This window comes from Pipra filicauda, unplaced genomic scaffold (assembly GCF_003945595.2).
Source record: "Pipra filicauda isolate LSUMZ 115617 unplaced genomic scaffold, ASM394559v2 scaffold37_size4185640_pilon, whole genome shotgun sequence".
Classification (NCBI taxonomy): Eukaryota; Metazoa; Chordata; class Aves; order Passeriformes; family Pipridae; genus Pipra; species Pipra filicauda.
In genome coordinates, this window is record NW_024104509.1 from 845,785 (window position 1) to 865,981 (window position 20,197).

The window sequence follows — 20,197 nt, forward strand, 5'->3', positions numbered from 1 at the left end:
ACTCCAAGACATATTTCATTTTAAAGAGTTCGTTTTGGCAGTGGAAATGTGCGGCTCACCTTGGCATACTGTTCACTAAGAAATATATCCAATTTAGTGAGTGTTAAAAATCTACCTGAACAACTGCTTAAATACCCAGCTAGAAGAACTTCATTGGCTATCATCTTTTAAATACTATGATTTTACTATTTTTTATTATCAGACTAGTGCTTCTTTTGAATTTATAAAGATGAATTCCTACACATAATATGACATATATTACAATGAGGAATTAATTGAATTTCTAAGAGAGTGAGTTTGGTTTTATTTTTAGATTTATTTTTCTGATCTGGAAAACAAAAACACTAAGAAATATACTCAAACATTCACTTGATCAATATCTAAATCACCATTCATGTGGAACGAAAAAAAACCAAAAGTGAATTTTATTTTTAGTAAAGTGACTCTTTGTCATGATTCTCTCAGAGAGGCACTTTGGCACTTTATTTTATACTAGCTCTCCCCTGGGAGAAACAGCTCGGTACTGAGCAATAGCTCAAATTAAAACAACCACAAAAAAAGAGTTTGAAACAGGAAAAGAAATAAAAGGGTTAAAAATCTAATTCTGAAAGTTATATGCTTGTTTGTCTGACACCTCTTCAAAGATTCATGACACATCCAAAAAGGGTGACACCAAAAGTGATATCAACCTTAAAGCAGAGAGAACTCTGTAGTTATTTCTGCATTAGCTATTCTAAAGGGAAGCTAGTTTCTATAAATGTAAATAATATAAACCAAGCACAGAGAAATCCCAGTTATATTTACACACATCTAGCAGCTCATATTTCTGCCTAATTGCCACAAGGGAAATAACTTGAAAAATTCAATTCACCTCTCTTCAAGCAAGACAGTCATCTCCTCCTACCAGCCAACTCTGCACCTTTTATTTGTGCTGTTTATGAATATCTGTGTATGTAAAAAACCATACAAATATATAAAAGAAGTTTATATTTCTTTGTCACTGGTGAGAGATGGTATTAATATTTTCCCCCTTAGCAGGCTAATCTTTGTACTGTGCATTTACAACAGAGGTTCAAATCCTTAGATCTATCATATCACTCTGGCCTCTGCTTCTTGGTCCGATAAAAATACAGGAAGACATCCTCAAATTCGTTCAGAGAGGATTCCTAGGACAGTCCTAACACAGGCTAGCAAGGCTTCCTGGTTTTCTTCATAAAGAAAAAATTAAATTTTGTCCTTCCCAAGAATTGACTTCAGGGTCAAGAGAATTCTTATAGAGGAGATACTATGCAGTCTACAAACACAGACTATCAGGTAGTGACCACAATAAAATCCAATTCTTTGTTAAATCTTCTAGGAACAATCCGAAGTCGCTTTATGCTTCTATGAGAATGGAGAAATTTGCAAGTGTGCCTTTCTCTCCAGCTTACGGTCCTCCTCTTTCAGTTCAGTCTGAAATCCATCTTGGTGGATGCCCTCCTGAGAAGCCAAGAGTTGACTTCTCCCTTCAGATCTTACAGGATCCAGAGATGTCCTCAGCAGGAGGTGAGAACTAATCGGCCTTAGGCACCATCTGACAGTAACAAAGTCTGGAGGCAAAGGCCAAACGAGGGAGAGTCAAAAGACTTTGGTAAGCACCAGGCCTTAGGGTTGCTTTAAAGTGGAATCAACAATCCTCTTAACTAGCTTTCTCCTCCATGAAAAAGGCTGATTTATTACTGACTTACAATGAACCCCATTATCCTGTATTTTGCTGTTGTTACATGCTTTTTTTCTTTTCCCAGACCCTCACAAGAAAAGATTATTTTTCTTCAAAGTTTCTTTTTTTCAGGTAGCCCATACCTCTCAACACATCACAAGCCAAGAGAAAGGCATCCTATATAATGTTTTGTCTCTGACTGCCCTGCTGCCTGGACTGCCACAGATTATGGGCCTCTCTTCTTCTGTTACTACTATTTAGCACTCATTAACGAAAAAAAGCTTTAATGGATCTGAAAAAGCAACCATGGTTTTCAGGGCTTATACAGATCCACCTTCCAGGCCTCATTATGAGATTTGGGTCTTAATGGTAGAAACAAGTCAACTGAGTGAGGGGACTCAGGCTTTTACACTGCAAGAATATTTACTGTTACCTTGACTCACACTTTGCTGAAGGGATTAACCAGATGAGTATGTTAGCCATAGAGAGAAAGTTGTTTAAGCCAACACATTGCTACACTTCACAGGCCAAGACCACACAGAGCACACCATGCCATGCATGGTAACTCACTCCTATCTTGAGTCTTCATGGAGAAATTAAAAATGCCTACCACCAATATACTGAGTCTCACAGTGTTGCAAAAGTGTCCACAAAGACACAAATAATGAGATAGACTCAGCAGAAGAGATTAAACCCTCTACCACTGCTATCTCTAATTTAGACGCATAAACATTAATGAAAGAAGGCATTCACCAACACTACTATTGGGTAGAGGAACCGTAAAGCAGAGACCCTAGGCATCTAATTTTGCATCAAGGACTCCTGTGCATCAAGGTTTCTATAAGAACTACGATTAACTGTAAGAAGTTTTGGGAAAACACCTTTCTTTTGTTAGTGGAGCAAAAGAAGTGTAAAATATACCACAAGCCTGTGCAACACAAAAGTTTAAGCAGAACTTCAGCAACTTAATACCATTTCTATATGGATAAATGAAAGGAGTTTTCCTGACTAGACAAACTGCAAAACTCTTTACTGTTTACTGTGAAAATATCTGGTCTCCATTGATTTACTGCCTATTCAGCGACAAATATCTGCTGATCATTAAAAAGACTGAAACATAACAGCAGCATAGTACTTGTGTAAACTGATACATGCATACATTGCTGCCTCAAATAAAAGCCCAATTAATTCCTTTTCTCCATTTCCTTCATTCCAGACAATATTATGGAGAACACTTATAAGTTATTTAGTCCAAGCAATCATAAAAACTGCAGCACTGCACACTTCCAGTTTATTGGAACATATAGAATTTAATTCATAAAGATTTTTGAATATATGTGCGTATTTATGTACATGCTTGAATTTGTACAAGAGTTTGTATCAACTGAGTTAATCTGCAAGTCCACAGTATAGTAAGTTGTTATATTTTAGTGAGGTATGGATAAATATAGATAAGGTGCTCCTTATCTACCACCTTTGACTAAAAAAGTATCTGTTGCAGGGCATGCCCTTATTACATGCTAGATGTTGCCCATAATTCTTATTTCCCCAGCTCCTAGCAAACTTAGGGAAAACATATGAAACAGTAATTTTGCAGAAAGACTGTGCAGCTTGCATGATCAGACTCAAATACAGTAAAAGAAACGTAACTTCTTGTCTTCCCACAGGACCTAATGACAATTTTATGTATGCACAGAATTGCTCTAAGTAAAATAGCCATTTAATTTCATACAAATACTGATGTGGGTAAATGGCATGTTTTCCTAAATATGCAGAACAGAAGATAGTGCAGGTAGCTCCTCAATGATGGAATGGAATGGAATGGAATGGAATGGAATGGAATGGAATGGAATGGAATGGAATGGAATGGAATGGAATAAACCTGACGCGAATATTTTAGCTGGAAGGGACTTACAATGATCATCTAGTCCAACTGCCTGACCAGCTCAGGGCTGAACAAAAGTTAAAGCATAGTACTGAGGGTATCGTCCAAATGACAATAGTAGTGAATGGGCTTGGGGCATCAACCACCTTTCTAGGAAGCCTGATCCAGTGCTTATACCTTGGTAAAAAAATTCTTCCTAAACTCCAGTGTGAACCTCCCCTGATGCAGCTCTGAACCATTCCCACACGTTCCATCACCAGATATCAGGAGGAAGAGATTAGCACCTCCCTGTTGTTGTCCCCTCCCCAGGAAGCTGTAGAGTGCAGTGAAGTTGCTTCTCAGCCTCCTTTTCTTCAAACTAGACAAGCCTGGTGTGAAACATTCAGACTCACCTCTAACATTACAGATAACTACATCAGTGAAAGGGGAAGTCAAACTGACCACTCTCAGTCAGTCATTGTGCACAGGTAAGGGGGAGACAGAGAAATCTAAAGAATCCCAACATGCCCAATCACAGTCCTATTTATAGCTTTATCTGGAAGACTTCTAGCAAACACCTTATGTTGAGATTTGCTGACTAATTGTTTCTATTTGAGGTTGTATGGATACAACCTTCTACAATATAATATAAAACATCGCTACAAGGCAATTTACTCATCTGACATGTCATTGCATAAAATTTTGTTTACAAAAATATAACTGTTATTTAAATAGAATAGCTTACTCTAAACTGTACAATCACTGGGTTTTATTACTGAAAACAAGGTCAAGACTCGGCAGTTATTTTAGTATTGTGACATATATTGCCTTTGAGTATTTTATGAGTATTCATCCACATGTTACTGTTCAATGCCTTGCCTATCTTGTTTCATTCTGTACGAAAACAGCTCATTTGTATAAAAATATTTTCTTTTGAAAGGTGTCCACACTTTCTAATCCAAAGGCTTTGAAATAATATATCTGATTATTATACAGATTCCCATTTCTTGTCAAAAGGAGAGTCTATGCAATGAGGTACATTTTAAGATTTCCATCAAGTTACACTTACTGAGGGGGGAACAGTGGACGTTTTCCCATTGACTTCTGCTTCAAAAGTTCCATTTCCTGACTGTCTAGAAATCAAACCTGAGCCAGAATGAAGATCAAACTATTTTTAAAAAATCATCATTTCTAGTCTCCTCACTTCAGCACTCACAGGGTTGTTCTGTGCATCATGCAGCTCTTCTTCACAGACTTGCATAGAACACTGCTATGGCAATAAAAGCTGCTCTGAGGTAATTCAAGCACTCTTCTTCTTTCCTTAAGTGCTAAAATTTGAAATGAAATGTTATCTCTGTGTGAATCAAAACTACTTTCTACCATTTTCAGCCTCACTGATTCAATAGAATTCTTGGGAAGGGAGCCTCATGCAGGTATGCTGCAGTAGGATCTCCCTCACCCTGTGTTATAAACTGTGGGGGAAAAAAGTTTGAAAAATGAAAATCACATGCTGAAAAAAAAATCACCAATTTGTCAAAGCAGTATGATTTTTAACATACAAAGACTAGACCCTGTTGTGAGAGAGTATTTTTTCAAGTATACTATGAGGGGATCTGCTTGAATAAATATTTCAAAATTATTAAAAATGTCTCAAGTCCAGTATGTGAAAATGCCATTACTATAAGTAGAAATTACAGGCAAGCTAAAGGTGTAATCCTTTCCATTTTGAGGAAAACATGCTTGGGTTAAAAAAAACTTCCTAATTCTGAAGTAGGTTATAAATTTCATACCAGAATCTCTGACTTTTATGCTGCAAAATTAAGCATGAAGGTGTGGGGATGCAGTCTGTGGAGAAGAGATTCTGAAGGTGCCACTCCCAAATGTACATGTAACTGTAAGCCTCATACTGCCATCATTCACCTTAGTCTGTTCTACGCCTGTAAGAAGAAATCAGAAATTCCTCCACAGATAACAAGAAAGCAGCTGTCACAGGAACACTATAGAATAAAAAGAAAAAAGAGAGAGAAAACTCAGATACGGGTTGTGGAAAGTAGCATCCAGCCAGCAGTGAATCTGAATGGAGCCAGGACAGATCAGCAAAAGGCGTAACAATCATCCATGTGGAAAGCTGGCACTGAACAGCATTGCAGCACTGTTACTTTGTCTGCAGAGGAATTGTTCTGGCTGAGCATTCTCCCTCCTAGTGAAGTTGTTCTCATGCTGTATCTAGCACACTTCATTCTTGACTTGCCTAAAGGATCTCAACACTCACACACATGTGATTTCTGACAGACCCTCCTGGAAAAGGACAGGAGTGAGGATGGCACTCTCAGGGACAGAACGTGAGACTGTGCTTGTCCCAGAGCAGGCCATAGGAGAAAAATTGTTCTAACAGTTCCTACTTTTTGGATTTCAGTAAAGCTTTCAATACTGTCTCTCACAATGTCCTTCTGGACAAAGTCTCCAGCCCACAGTTGGATAAACACATCACATAGTGGGTGAGCAATTGGTTCTCAGGTCGAGCACAGAGGGTAATAGTGAACAGGGTAACATGAGACTGGTGACCTGTCACTAGTGGGGTTCTGCAGGGCTCCATCTCAGGCCCTGTGCTCTTCAACATCTTCATAAATGACTCGGATGCAGAACAGGAAGGGATGCTAAGCAGGTCTGCAGACAACACAAAAGTGGAAAGAGCTGTTGACTCCCCCAAAGGCAGGGAGGTTCTGCAGAGAGACCTCGACAAAATTAGAGGACTTGGCAATCACCAACCATATGAAGTTCAACAAGGGAAGTGCTGGATTCTACACCTGGGATGGGGCAAACCCAGAAACTCCAGTTTATACAGACTGGGGAATGAGATGTTGGAAAGCAGTGCCATGGAAAGGGACCTGGGGGTCCTGGTTGATGGCCAGTTGAATATGAGTCAGCAGTGCCCTGGCAGCCAGGAGGGTCAACCACGTCCTGGGGGTATCAGGCACCTCATAGCCACCCAGTGGAGGGAGGGGATTGTCCCGCTCTGCTCTGCACTGGTGAGGCCTCACCTTGAATATTGTGGCAGTTTTGAGCACCACAATATAAGAAAGATATGAAGCTATTAAAGAGTGTCCAAAGGAGGGCAATGAAGATGGCGAAGGGCCTTGAGGGGAAGCCGTATGAGGAGTGACTGAGGTCACTTGGTGTGTTCGGCCTAGAGAAGAGGAGACTGAGGAGAACCAAAATCCTGATAGCTACGAAATGTGGAAGTTTGAACAAGAGATAGTAAAGGAAATCTGTGGAACTGTAGAAGATACCACTTTTACCACCTTCAGATGAAAACTGGAGCTGTGTGGATGTTATGTTAAAGTCTACGCTTTATGGCATTGTGTTTTATACCTTTTAATGTACCCCTTTAATTCATTTATATAAAAATTCCCCCTTGTTCTGTACCCTTGCTTTCCCCCTTGTTTCTGATTGGCTCCCAGTTGCTGCAATGCAGCATTCCCTTATTTGGTCACTCCTTATATGGTTGTTTCTCCCCATTTCCCCTTTTTCCCTTGTATGTCCCTGTTTAGCATGCTCCTCCCAAGTTCCACCTACCCTTCTGGCAAGTTCCCTCAATATCCTATAAAAGCCTGTGTGCACCTGTAATAAAGGATCACTTTGCCTCACTCTACCTCTGTGGTCAGACCCTTTACTCTCCCGGGCTGTGACAGGAGACCTTATTGCAGTCTACAACTTTCTCATGAGGGGAAGAAGAGGGACAGGCACTGATCTCTTCTCTGTGGTGACCAGTGACAGGACTCGAGGGAACGGTCTGAAATTATGTCAGGAGTGGTTTAGGTTGGATCTTAGGAAAAGGTTCTTCACTCATAGGGTGGCTGGGGTACTAGAACAGGTTCCCCGGGGAAGTGGTCACAGCACCAAGCCTGATGGAGTTCAAGAAGTGTTTGGATGATGAACCTGGTGTGACTCTTGGGGACGGTCCTGTGCAGGGCTAAGAGATGGACTCAATGATCCTTGTGGATCCCTTCCAATCCCTTCTGTGATTCTGCAGTACCTTAGTGGGAAGGGATGCCATCCAGAGGGACCTTGACAGACTTGAGAGGTGGGCCCACGTGAATCACATGAAAATCAACAAGACCAATTATAAGGTCCTACACTTGGATAAGGGTAATCCTGTAGCTGGATACAGGCTGGGTGATGAGACAGAGTAGCTCTGTGGAAAAGTACTTGGGCATACTGTTGGGTGAAAAACTGAACATGACCCAGCAGTGTGCACTCGCATCCCAGAAGGCCAACTGTATGCTGAGCTGTGTCAAAAGAAGTATGGCCAGCAGGTCGAGGGATATGATTCTCCATCTATACTATACATTCGTAAGACCCCACCTGTAGTGCTGCATCCAGCTCTGGGGTCCCCAGGATAAAACAGACATATATCTGTTTGAGCATATCCAGAGGAGGGCCATGAAGATGACTGGGTGGCTAGAAAACCACTCCTATGAGGAAATTCTGAGACAGTTCAGGTTGTTTAACCTACAGAAGGTCTCTGGGGAGACCTTACAGTAACCTTCCAGCTCTTGAAGGGGTTGAAGGGGGCCTACAGGAAAGACAGGGAAGGACTCTTTGTCAGGGAGTATAGTGATAGAATGAGGGGAAATGGTTTTAAACAGAAAGAGAGTGGGTTTAGACTGGATATTAGGTGAAAGTTCTTTACTCTGAGGGCGGTGAGGCACTGGAACAGGTTGCTCAGAGAAGTTGTAGATACCCCATCCCTGCAAATGTTCAAGGCCATGTTGGACGGAGCTTTGAGCAGCCTGGTCTAGTGGGAGGTGTTCCTGCCTGTGGCAGGAGGGTTGGAACAAGATGATCTTTAATGTCCCTTCCAACTCAAACCATTTTATGATTCTATGTTTCTAACAAAACCAGTAAGTACCTTCGCTGTCCCGTAATGAAGTTTTCTGTGATATCAGCTCTACTTAAGCATATAATTCAACAGCATTCTCTTTTTGCATTTCACCTTGTAATGAAAAAAACAAAAAGTCAGTAGATTTAGGGTTGAAGGGCATAGGAGGACATATCCTGGTTAGTGAACAACTGAGGCCCAAGCCATTATTCAGGAATGCAGGAAAAGTGATGAAGACTGTTACACTTCTGGCTATCCACGTGCAATCACAAAATTAAGACCTCCAAAACTGTACTGCTCAGCTTAAGAAGAATTTTGTGCGGGTTATTTGATCATAATTAAAAACAAAGATATTTTCTTAACCTATCAGTATTCTTTGACTGATAATAGCAACAGCCAGTTTGCATCATAAAAACAGATGAAGACAGTTGGGTAAAGCAGATGTTGACATAGGTCAAGAGTAGGGAAAATTAATTGCAGATACCATTTCACAAATGTAGGGTTCTAAAGTTGGATAAAAAGTCAGGGACTCCAGCAGTGCTATGTGATGCATTTTTGCTGATTGACAAAGTGCTTCTTCAGCAAGGATCAATGACAATCCACAATCAAAGCAGTTGTCATAATTATGCTACACATTCTGAAAAAAAGCAAGATAAAAAAAGAAACAGATGTTAATACAGGCTGAGCAGAAAACAGAAAAGCAGAAGAGGAAAGAAGGCAGCAGAGAATCCTTGAAATTACCACTTAAGCCCAAAGACACACATCTTGCACAACAGAAGGGCAAGCTACCATAGTGTCACCCATGGACAAAAGCTGAAATTCAATGCACATTTTTCCACCTTATAGACACAAAAAAGCCAGTCAGTCCTGATATGACTTCAGTGGTTTCTATCTGCTTTGCTATATAATTATGATGAATTGTAGCAGTAGCAGTATAGTTCCACATACATGAGGTAGGATAGTCTACAGCTGTGGATTTTAATATAATGGAAATACCCTTTGTCTCTCCACTGCAGTCTTCCTACCCCTAGAGCTCAGAGCTCTTCGCATAAATCCATACATATCAGCCTAAAACTGTGTGGCAACAAATTCTTCTTCATCCTTTAGGAGTAAAACTGTAGAGGAGTAAGTTGTGAAAAGGGAACAGCGTGGCTAGTGATGAAGATACAGAGACTCTGTCCCAAGGCAGTTTATTAGCAGCCAGGGCTGCTGGGGAGGGCAAGCATCACACTAAAATTCTAGAGAAGCTCAGTGTATCTGTTGCAGGCCAGGATTCATGTCTGACTGGAAAAACAGGGAACAATGAAAGGCAAAAGGATCCACATTTTCTCTTCTTGGGATAGTCTTGACAGGTTTTCTATTCACAGCTACAACTGAAGTAACTAATGAGTGAACATGGCCACTGCCTCTGCCCAACCTCCTCCCTTCTTGTGCGTTGTACCACATCAGACCATAGAGCTGCTCAAAATTACAGGATGAAAATCACAGCAGCTTTGTGGCAGAGCTGAGAACAAGTTTCAGGGAACTTGGGCTCCCAGCTGGTGGCTTCCAGCAGCACCAGCCCCAGCTGTCACAGGCAAAGCATGTCTCAAGCAGCTGAGGATTTTTCCTTCCTCAGATGTGAAGTGCCCTAACCAGCTCAGATGTTCTAGTTCAGTTTCTAAAATTACTCAGCCTCGAAATACTGAGCAGAAGTCTCTACTGCATGAGCTTAAAAGCAACTCCTATGTTTATACAAGATAGTTTATAATTTTTAGCCACAGGTCATATAACACACCTTGTAACAAGAGCTACAAACTCACAATTCTGAACACAATTTAAAAAGAGATCTCTTATTCATAGGTCTGTTTGGTACAGTACCTAAAGTTCTGCTTACACCATTGAACACAATGTTAGTATCTAGTAATATCTAGTCCTGCAATACTATAATCTTGAATTTCAATATACCATGAGGATTACTGTTAATATCACTCTGAACGTAAACTGACATGTCACAACTCCATCTAACTTAGGCCTAAAATTGCATCTTCTTAATATACTGAAAGGCTGATTCAATTTCCACTAGGGGATAAAACTTTAAACTCTCTAAACTTAAATAGCTTTGGAGTATAACATTTAGCAGCTGAAATATCTTGGGTCTCATGCTTATTTTACCATAGCAATTAGTATATCCATTAAAAAATTTTAGAAATTTTGGATGGAATTTTTTCTTTCCTTACACTAGTCCTATAGCTCTTGTCATAAATCATTTAAGTCCTTCAGATATCTGCATGTGCTAATTTATAATTAAGTGATATATAACATTGAACAGTGGTATACTGGAGTTAGCAAAGTAAATACATCTCCTCAGTAGTTTCTTCACTGATCAGTGTTCTATTGGATTTTACATTTTATGGAAGTATCAGTGGCATATTTTACATCACCCAATTTCACTAGTTCTGTGGCATTTCAGATACCTTTGTAGTATAACTTAACAATTATTCTTACTTAGAATCATAGAATCATGAATGTTGGAAGAGACCCTTGAGACTATCAAGTCCAACCATCAATCTAGCACCACCACCATGTTCATCATTAAACCATCCTCAAATGTCATATCCACAGGTTTTTTCAACAGTTCCAGAGATGGTGACTCCACCACTTCCCTAGGCAGTTCTGTTCCAATGCTTTACAACCCTTTCTGGGAAACAAAATTTCTGAATATGTAATCTAAACCTCCCCAGACACAACTTGAGGCCATTTTCTCTCATTCTCTTACTTGTTACCAGAGAGAAAAGACTGATTCCCACCTTCCTACAACCTTCCTTCAGGCAGCTGTAGAGAAGAATAATGTCTACCCTGAGCCTCTTTTTCTGCATCCCCAGCTCCCTCAGCAGCTCCTCATATGACCTGCTCTCTAGATCCTTCACCAGCCTTGTTGCTCATCTCTGGACTTGCTCCAGCACCAAAATGTCTTTCTTGAGGTGAGGGGCCTAGAACCGGACAACGAACTCAAGATGCAGCCTCCCCAGTGCTGAGTACAGGGGGACAATCACTGCTCTGGTCCTGCTGGCCAAACTATTTCTGATACAAGCCAGTGATGTCACTGGCCTTTTTGGCCACCTGGGCACACTGATGACTTACGTTCAGCCACTGTCGACCAGCACTGCAAGGTCCTTTTTTGCCAGTCAGCTTTCCAGCCTTCCTTCCCCAGCCTATATGGGGTTGTTGTAAGCCAAGGGCAGGACCTGGTACTTTGCCTTATTGAATCTGATATCACTGGCCTCGACCTACTGATCCAGCCTGTCCAGATCCCTCTGCAGCACCCTCCAACCCTCCAGCAGATCAACACTCCTACCCAACTTGCTGTCATCTGCAAATTTGCTGAGGGTGCACTCAGTACTCATCCAGATTGTTAATGAAGATAATAAACAGGGCTGACCCCGATACTGAGCACTGGGGAACACCACACTTTCGTGGTCAGTGTGTTTGTCTCTGAATCTTCGTTCATGAAGCCTAGCCATGATGACAGTTTGTCTCTGATCTATCACTTCAAATCAATAGAGAATAATTGTCAGCATTGTCACCTCTGGAACAAGCTGGCTCTTTCTGTACTGAACTCCAGCTCCTTGCAGCTATCAGCAAAGTTATCTGCTATTAAAACATTGATTATTGTATCTCTTAAACATCATTATCAGCACCATTTAAAATAAACTGTGAAAGACGCATACAACCAGCCTAACAACCAACCCCCAGTCAAATGAAAAAGGACTGAAGTTTCTTTTCCTACATTCAGTAGGCTGAATAAAGTCAAATATTTTTCCAACTGAAGCACTATTTTCACACCCCGCAAAATGCTGACACTGCTTCCAAGGAGGCCTTATGTCTCAATTTCCGCAAATCAGACAACAAAAAGGCTGGAGTGATGCTTGATTAATGAACCTTCTAGTTACTGGTTTTATTTATTTTAAAGCCCCAGCTGAAATAAGGGCAACATTCCATTTTGCAACTTTGGGATGGCCCCTGTGCACATTCTGACATTTGAAATGTGTCGAGTACAGTCATTCTGTTATGGATTCATAATACACAACACTTGTAATATTATAAATTGAGAAAAAGAAAATAAAGATTTTTATATCCATGACTATCATTTACGGGATAGATTTTTAAACTGCATATACTAAAGCTTTTCAGTTTCCAATCAGACCACTTACAGGGTTGCAGCATGGTCTCTACAGACTTGACAAAATTTCTGCCATCTACGCTTCAATATGATTCAATAGCATTCTTTATCAGCTATTTCTACTTTGTCTTCTGTTGGGATAAAAGGACTTCAAAATGGCCTCACATAAATGTGATTCTTCATATGATTACTGTCTATGAATATTCTCTGTCCTTATAAAACCATTTTTTTCCAAACCAAGACAAACTTCAAATGTGCAAACATGTATCTACTAAAGCATACAAACTTAAGCTTTGTTGGATAGAATATCATCATGGCTGGGCTTCGCGAACAAAGATTTTGGAAGGCTCTATCCACATTTGCTACAGGCACGTTGGTGACTTATGAGGCCAATACGAGATAGACATGTCCAATTGCAAAAGGCAGAGCAGAAAGACTCTTTAGATGATATATTCTGCAGAACGCGGTTCTTTCTGCGTTGCCTTTTCTCCTCGAGAGCGATCCTGCGTGTGTTCTCAAAGGAGACAACTGCGTTATAGATGGTGTGTCTCCAGGTCTCCCGATTGGAGGCCAGAGTAGACCAGTTATGGTGATCAGTATGGCCAAGGCTGAGATGTTGTTTCAGGGAGTCCTTGAATCTTCTCTTCGGGGCTCCTCTCTTGCGGCAGCCGGTGGCAAGTTCACCATAGAGCAAGATCTTAGGGAGGCGGTGGTCCTTCATCCTGAGACGTGCCCTGCCCATCGCAGCTGTGTTCTCAGCAACATGGCTTCTATACTTGTGACTGCTGCTTGTTCTAGAGCAGATGTATTGGTCACATAATCTGACCAGTGGATGTTTAAGATTGTTCGGAGGCAGCGTTGATGGAAGCGTTCTAGGAGACGCAGGTGGTGGCGGTAGATGACCCATGATTCGGAACCAGGATAGAATATGAGATACTGTAGAAGATGTCTGTTCTCACCAGGGAAGACATTTCAGGAGCTTCAAAAATTGCAATGGTTTCCTATTAGTACTATTATTGTATTTCTAAACATTCATGCAGTTCCTTTATCCCAATAGGAGGGCTGAAATACAAAACTGCATAATGGTGGAATAACAAACATATATTAGCATCACACAACAGCTCTAATCACCTGACTGCATTTCCACTATTTGCCAGGACAGTGTGAAAGTCAAAAGAGATGGTAAGAAATCTCAGTCTCTCGCAATGGCGACAATACCAAATTACCCAAATGTCTTCTTCAGACTACCTGATTACAGTGCATTTGGGCCATAAAATGACATGTAAATTACCATACCTCTACGCTGAGCAGGGCTGCAAATCTACTGCTAGCTTCCTGCATCAAACTCAAGGGATACAGCAAGGACTCAAGAAATAAGCCCAAATATGACAAAAAGAAGAGAAAAACAGATCCACAAGGAAGTGGTTTTAGGATGTGTTCCTAGCTGAAAAAGGGAAGCCTTTTAGGTCACAGTGTCCAAACACTTTTGCAGGTCATCATACTGCTAAACAGGAGTATTCTTAAGATTCACAAATAGTTACAGCAATGTGAAATGGTTGAAAGTTGAAGCTAAATAACCTCACTTAAAGCAAAAACAGTACATCCTAAAACCTTCTGGATACTTTGCATTGTTGGTAGAGTTTTAATCGAAATTGGAAAACTTCTAAAACCTATACTCTGCACCAAATAGGAATTAATTCTGATGAGCCACGTGACATCTAGTCAAAGATGGTTTGACTGTATGATCATAATGTTTCCTTTTGATTTTACAGACTATGAGTGTATTGAGAACAGTATTTTGGAGAATAGTTTCTTAAGAACAGCCTGGAAAACAGAAAAACTTTTAGAATCTGGAAATTCTGGTTTTATTATACAATCACACAAAATTGTTATAACATCTGTGGATGATACAGGAGACTGAGTCTCAGTTTGGTAAACCCACTTAATAAGAAATTTTTAATTTGTATCCTTTACAAAAGTACAGATAAACCAATATTCTGGCCTTTATGTTTATTTAGAACTTCAGTGTCAATGCGAGTGACAGCATTTATTCCTCCTCAGAGTAAAAAAAAAAAAAACAACCAGGAGAAATAATGTCTAACAATAATGTAGGTTAAACACAGCTTATGTAAGCAACAGTCAACACACCAATGGATATGACTGCTTCAAGTGGATTATATGGATTTAGAATGAGTGTTTTATTCTACTAAAATGTTGCTTGTATTCGTAAAATACTTCGTAAAACGACAACAAGAGAAATACAATTCCACAGAATAAAATACACAGCACTTGTTGTGCATTTGCCATTTGCAGAAGTTTTTATTCAAGTGTCAGCATTGTTAACATTTTGCAGGTGGGGAGTCAGAAGTAGGAAGGAGTAAAGTTGTATGATGAAGGCTGCACACATTCAAGCAGCACAGCTGTGAACAGGATGTAGGTGCTTGGCACCTCCTCTGAGCCATTAAAACTGCTGGAGTGTAATAGATCAGCCAAGGATGATTAGTGGCTTTCCAGTGGCATTGGCTTTTAAAATGATTGCAAGAGAAAGGAGGTTTTTACACAAAAAAAGTTGGGTAGTGGGGAGATTCTTTTTTTTGCTTTGTTTTGGGGAGGGATGTCTTTCCAGCTCCCTGTTCCTGCCTTATCTTATCTATGCAGTTCATGATTTCTTGCTGTCCACCATTTAGAATAGTTGGGTGAGAGAACAACCACTGGAATTAAACATGATTGTCTTGCCTGTAGAAGCAGGCAGGCAGATGCAGAAAAATCTTGAGCGTTAAGTCAGGAACATACATTACTGCCAGAATGTTTTCCAAATGCAAAAGCATAATAAAAAAAAAGGAACTTCAATCCTTTTTTTTATTAACATCCTACACTACAACCAATATCATCAGCATCAGAGGAAGCTGGATCTCCTCAGGAAATGATGTATAGAACCTGTTCTGTTGCATTTGTAGACCGTCTGTTCAAAGATGCGCCTATCCAAAATATATTTTCTTTCAATCTTTCCCCGCTGATATTCTGACATTTGGCCTTGCAGGATCAGCTGCTTCCAGAATGGTGCATCTTTCCATGGTTCAAAACTACGATCCCTTCAGCTGCTCCTCTTCTGACTCTTTCTAACATCCAGCAATTTTATAGCCCAGTAGCCAAACCACCAATTTGCAAACTGACTCCAACTACAGCTGAAGCACACTTAGCGTAACACAACACCACTGCAGCTGCCAGGGCCGCTGTCTTCCGCTGTTCTTAGAATACAGATTAAAAATTAAAGGACGAATTCTCCTTATTTTTTAAAAAAAATTTAGTCATCCTATCATTTTTCCCCTATAAACCCACTTTGCTGCTAAAAAACATAGAAGTATGTACTGCTTTAACTAGAACTGTAAAGAAACTGAAATATTAACACCTACTAGCACCTAAGGACTAAAGACTGTCAAGTGCTTTTCTTTACAACCCTCGGCTTTTACATATTTATAACTGCTATGATGAAATTGTAATCTTATGGGCTTAAATTTCCCACACATAAATCTACCTGAAGTGCTTTTGTCATTGTTAAGGCTGAGCAGCTCCTGAACTGTGAGAGGAATGTAACACCCTTTTCTTTTTAGGCTGCAAATGGCTTTTCCTTGAGTTTGGTTTTGTTGTTGTTTGTTTGGGTCTTTTTAAATATCATTTACACTTGCAAAACAAAGCTGCACGAGTCTATGTGATCTGCCTGCACATGCATTGTACGTCCCTTTGGTCTCACTTTGAGTGAGAATGAGCATTCCCAGTTTGCACAGGGAGAGCCAACCAGACAGATGTGCCATTAAGCAAGAAAGCATTCTGACAGAGAAGCGCAGAGAAAATCTTATCCCAGCAGAATGAAAAGACTTCAGAAAGGATTTAGATAACTCTAAACTGGAGCTAGAACCAGGTGATCCTTCAGGTCCCTTCCAACCCAAACCATTCTAACTCAAGGTACACAAGCTGAACAGCAGTGATGCCTAATTAAGTTAGCCATTCAACATACCACGTGTACCTTTTGCACTCTCAGCCAAAGCAGATGCAATCGCTACTAGTCCCTGCTCAAAGCAATTGCCAGCTGAAGACTCTCACAGTGTGCTGCACCATACTGGAGCGCATGCGGCCCAAATAATTTCTCCAAACTTTAACTCCATGGTTGCAATGCTGCCGTGTCCTCTCATGAAGCAATATACGGACAGAGTTTTTTTCCTCCTTGTTCTCATTATTTCAATACATTAAACAAAAAGGAACCCAATGCCTAATTTTGAATATTGTCATCTCAGAAAGTTTTAGCCACTTCTCTGAGAGATGGCTGATTCCTTGCCTGCCACTTTAGAGTCAGCTGACATCTTCCTCATTCACCATGAAGTCTACAGACCATAACAGTAGCTCTACCACAATCCCTAAAGACTGCTGAGAGCAGGAATGGATATTTAACAGCTGGTCTGACACTGGGTTTCTGTGATGTTGCAAAAAATTCATAAAAAGGTTGAGGCACTGAAGGTTTTTTCCCAAAAAAAAAAACCCCGATCAAAATCCTGACACAACTCCTTGCCATCCTGTGGTCTTTCAATTTCCTTGCTAATCGCTTTACCATCTTGTGAAAATAGCTAAAGACCATAATCCTGCAGAATAATGTTTGGGGGTTTTGGGGGGGGGAGGGGGATGGTCCTCATTCACTACACTAATTAGGAAGTGAACCAGCTAAAACATCTCAAAAAATTTTCCAATTCTCTTCCAAAAGTTAACAATGACATTGGCATTGCCAAAGAGATCTGTAAAATGACTTGGCAACCGGAAACTGGAATCTAATTTAATATTTCTTTTTAAAGCACCTGCAATTAGATATATTGAGGGACAAAACCCCTTTGAGGCAGGTGCCAACAACTGGGATAGTCATGATTAAAGGGAAATCAAATACTAATATATTTCAAGAAAAACTTCCATATTTCCCAACAGTGAACATTTCTCCTTTCTAAAATTATATTACATTGAATTCCTACCGGTCATTTTGCTGTGTTTAGTAGAAAACATCAAAAGGTAATTCCACTAGGAAGCTTCAGTGATTATTTTTTGTTTCTTTAAGTTCTAACAGCAAAGTCAGTTATCACATTATATAGTAAAAGATTTAGACATTAACAAAGCTTTTATTCTTCAGAAATTAGCCTGTCTCATTAGTGTGACAATTAACTTCATTAAATATTTCTACCTATTGTAGATAAATGAAGAGAAATTACCGTTATGTGACAAAATTTGGTGGGTCACCTACCACCTCTGGGCAACCTGTTCCAGGGTTTCACCACCCACATTGTAAAAAATTTCTTTTTTATAACTAATCAGAATCAACCCTCTTTTAGTTTAAAACCCTTGCCTCTTGACCTATAGCTACAGGCCCAGCTAAAAAGTTTGTCCCAATTTTTCTTATTGATCCCCTATAAGTACTGAAAGTTGCAATAAAGTCTCCCTGGACTCTTCTCTTCTCCTGGACAAAGAACTCAACTCTCAGTCTTTCCTCATAGAAGAAGTACTCCAGTCCTCAGTCTTTGTGGTCCTTCTCTGGACTTGCTTCAACAAGGCTATGTCCTTCCTGCACTGAGGATTCTAGAGTTGGATGCTGCACTCCAGGTGGGTTCTGCACCAACCCAATACCCGAAACACTTGAGAAAGTAGGGTGAAACTTCTAATTGTTCTGAAGGATAGCAACCTAAAATTTGGTGTTCCTTTTCTGTACATGGAACAGTCTGTGGTGGATACGAAACCAGTTTAAGCCTGAACCTTAGGTGAACTGTAACTTAAAGATGAAAAGCCAATATCACGTAAATATATGCGGCCTTCCCTTTTTTCTGTGCTGGTCAAATCCAGTGCTTCTGTAAGAGGAAATAAGAGTTCTTCAGTCACCAAATTTTGTCGCATAAAGGTAATTTCTCTTCATTTATCTACAATAGGTAGAAATATTTAAAGAAGTTATTTGTCACACTAATGAGACAGGTTAATTTCTGAAGAATAAAAGCTTTGTTAATGTCTAATTACAGCAGGATCTACCAGAGTTCTTTGTCAGTGAACAGCAACTTCATATTTCAAAAAGTAGTGGAAAAAACCCCCCAAGTTGTAGGACTATCTGCTCATGTTTACATGAAATTAATAATTCAGAGGCAGGTGACATAGGGAGATGTTGCTATCCCCTCTCATTCATTGCAATTCAGTTCAGGTTCTAACTCACCCAATAACAGGCTCCTTGGAAATAGCAAGTCTTATTTCTGATTTTTACTAAGTTAAAGATGGAAGGATTGCTCAAGTAAAGCTTTTTGAGGCAATTAAATAAAGGGTCCACAGTAGTAAATCATCATCATCATGGCTAGGCTTCGCAAACGAAGATTTGGGAAGGCTCTATCCACATTTGTTACAAGCACATTGGTGGCTAATGAGGCCAATATGAGATAGACATGTCCAATTGCAAAAGGCAGAGCAGAAAGACTCCTTAGGTGACATACTCTGCAAGACATGGTTCTTTCTGCATTGTCTTTTCTCCTCAAGAGTGATCCTGCGTGCGTTCTCAAAGGCAACAGCAGCGTTATAGATGGTGTGTCTCCAGGTCTCCCGATTGGAGGCCAGAGTAGACCAGTTATGGTGATCAATATGGCCAAGGCTGAGATGTTGTTCCAGGGAGTCTTTTTGTATCTTTTCTTTGGGGCTCCTCTCTTTTGGCAGCTGGTGGCAAGTTCACCATAAAGCAAGATCTTAGGGAGGCGGTGGTCCTTCATCCTGGAGACGTGCCCTGCCCATCGCAGCTGTGTTCTCAGCAACATGGCTTCTATACTTGTGACTGCTGCTTGTTCTAGAACAGATGTACTGGTCACATAATCTGACCAGTGGATGTTTAGGATTGTACGGAGGCAGCGTTGATGGAAGCGTTCTAGGAGACGCAGGTGGTGGCGGTAGATGACCCACGATTCGGAACCATATAAAAGAGGAGACAGCACTACGGCTCTGTAAACACTGATCTTTGTACTTTTCTTCACGTGTTTATTATGCCAGACTCTTTTATGAAGCTTTCTGAAAGCACTATATGCCTTTGCTAAGCTGTTGTCTATCTCCCCATCAATCTTACCATCCAAGGAGATGAGGCTGCCTAGGTAATTGAGCTGCTGGACTGATTTGAGCTCTGATTGGTGATATGGGGATGACGGAAGACTTCCTGAGGTGCATTATTTAATAACTAACTTAAACCTCCAGTCAAACTCTGAACATGAAAACAGTATGACAGTTCCTATTATTTTGCAACCAAGTAACATTGTATTGACCCTTGGTCCCCTGTGTGCTTGTATATGTTAGGGCTACCCACACAGACATCAGTAACTCACCTGATCCCACTGTGTAACTGTTGAGTTATTTGGCTAATAAAATCTTCTTGTTCACTAAGCTTTAACAACTAAACACATAGCATTGTCAATATGAAACACAATCTTACAAATAACAACGTTCTCATCTGAATTTCTCTAAGCTTCAAGTCCATAGTGCTGGCTTTTAGAAGCCCTAGGGTTACTCGTGGCTGCTTTAATTCTGCTCCCCTTCACCCTCTCA

General features: G+C 40.4%; 1 protein-coding gene across 2 annotated transcripts in view; it reads right to left on the reverse strand.

Moving 5' to 3' along the window:
* PCSK5 (proprotein convertase subtilisin/kexin type 5) overlaps nt 1–20,197 on the reverse strand; it is a 261,077-nt gene that overhangs the window by 212,428 nt on the left and 28,452 nt on the right. The window lies entirely within an intron of this gene.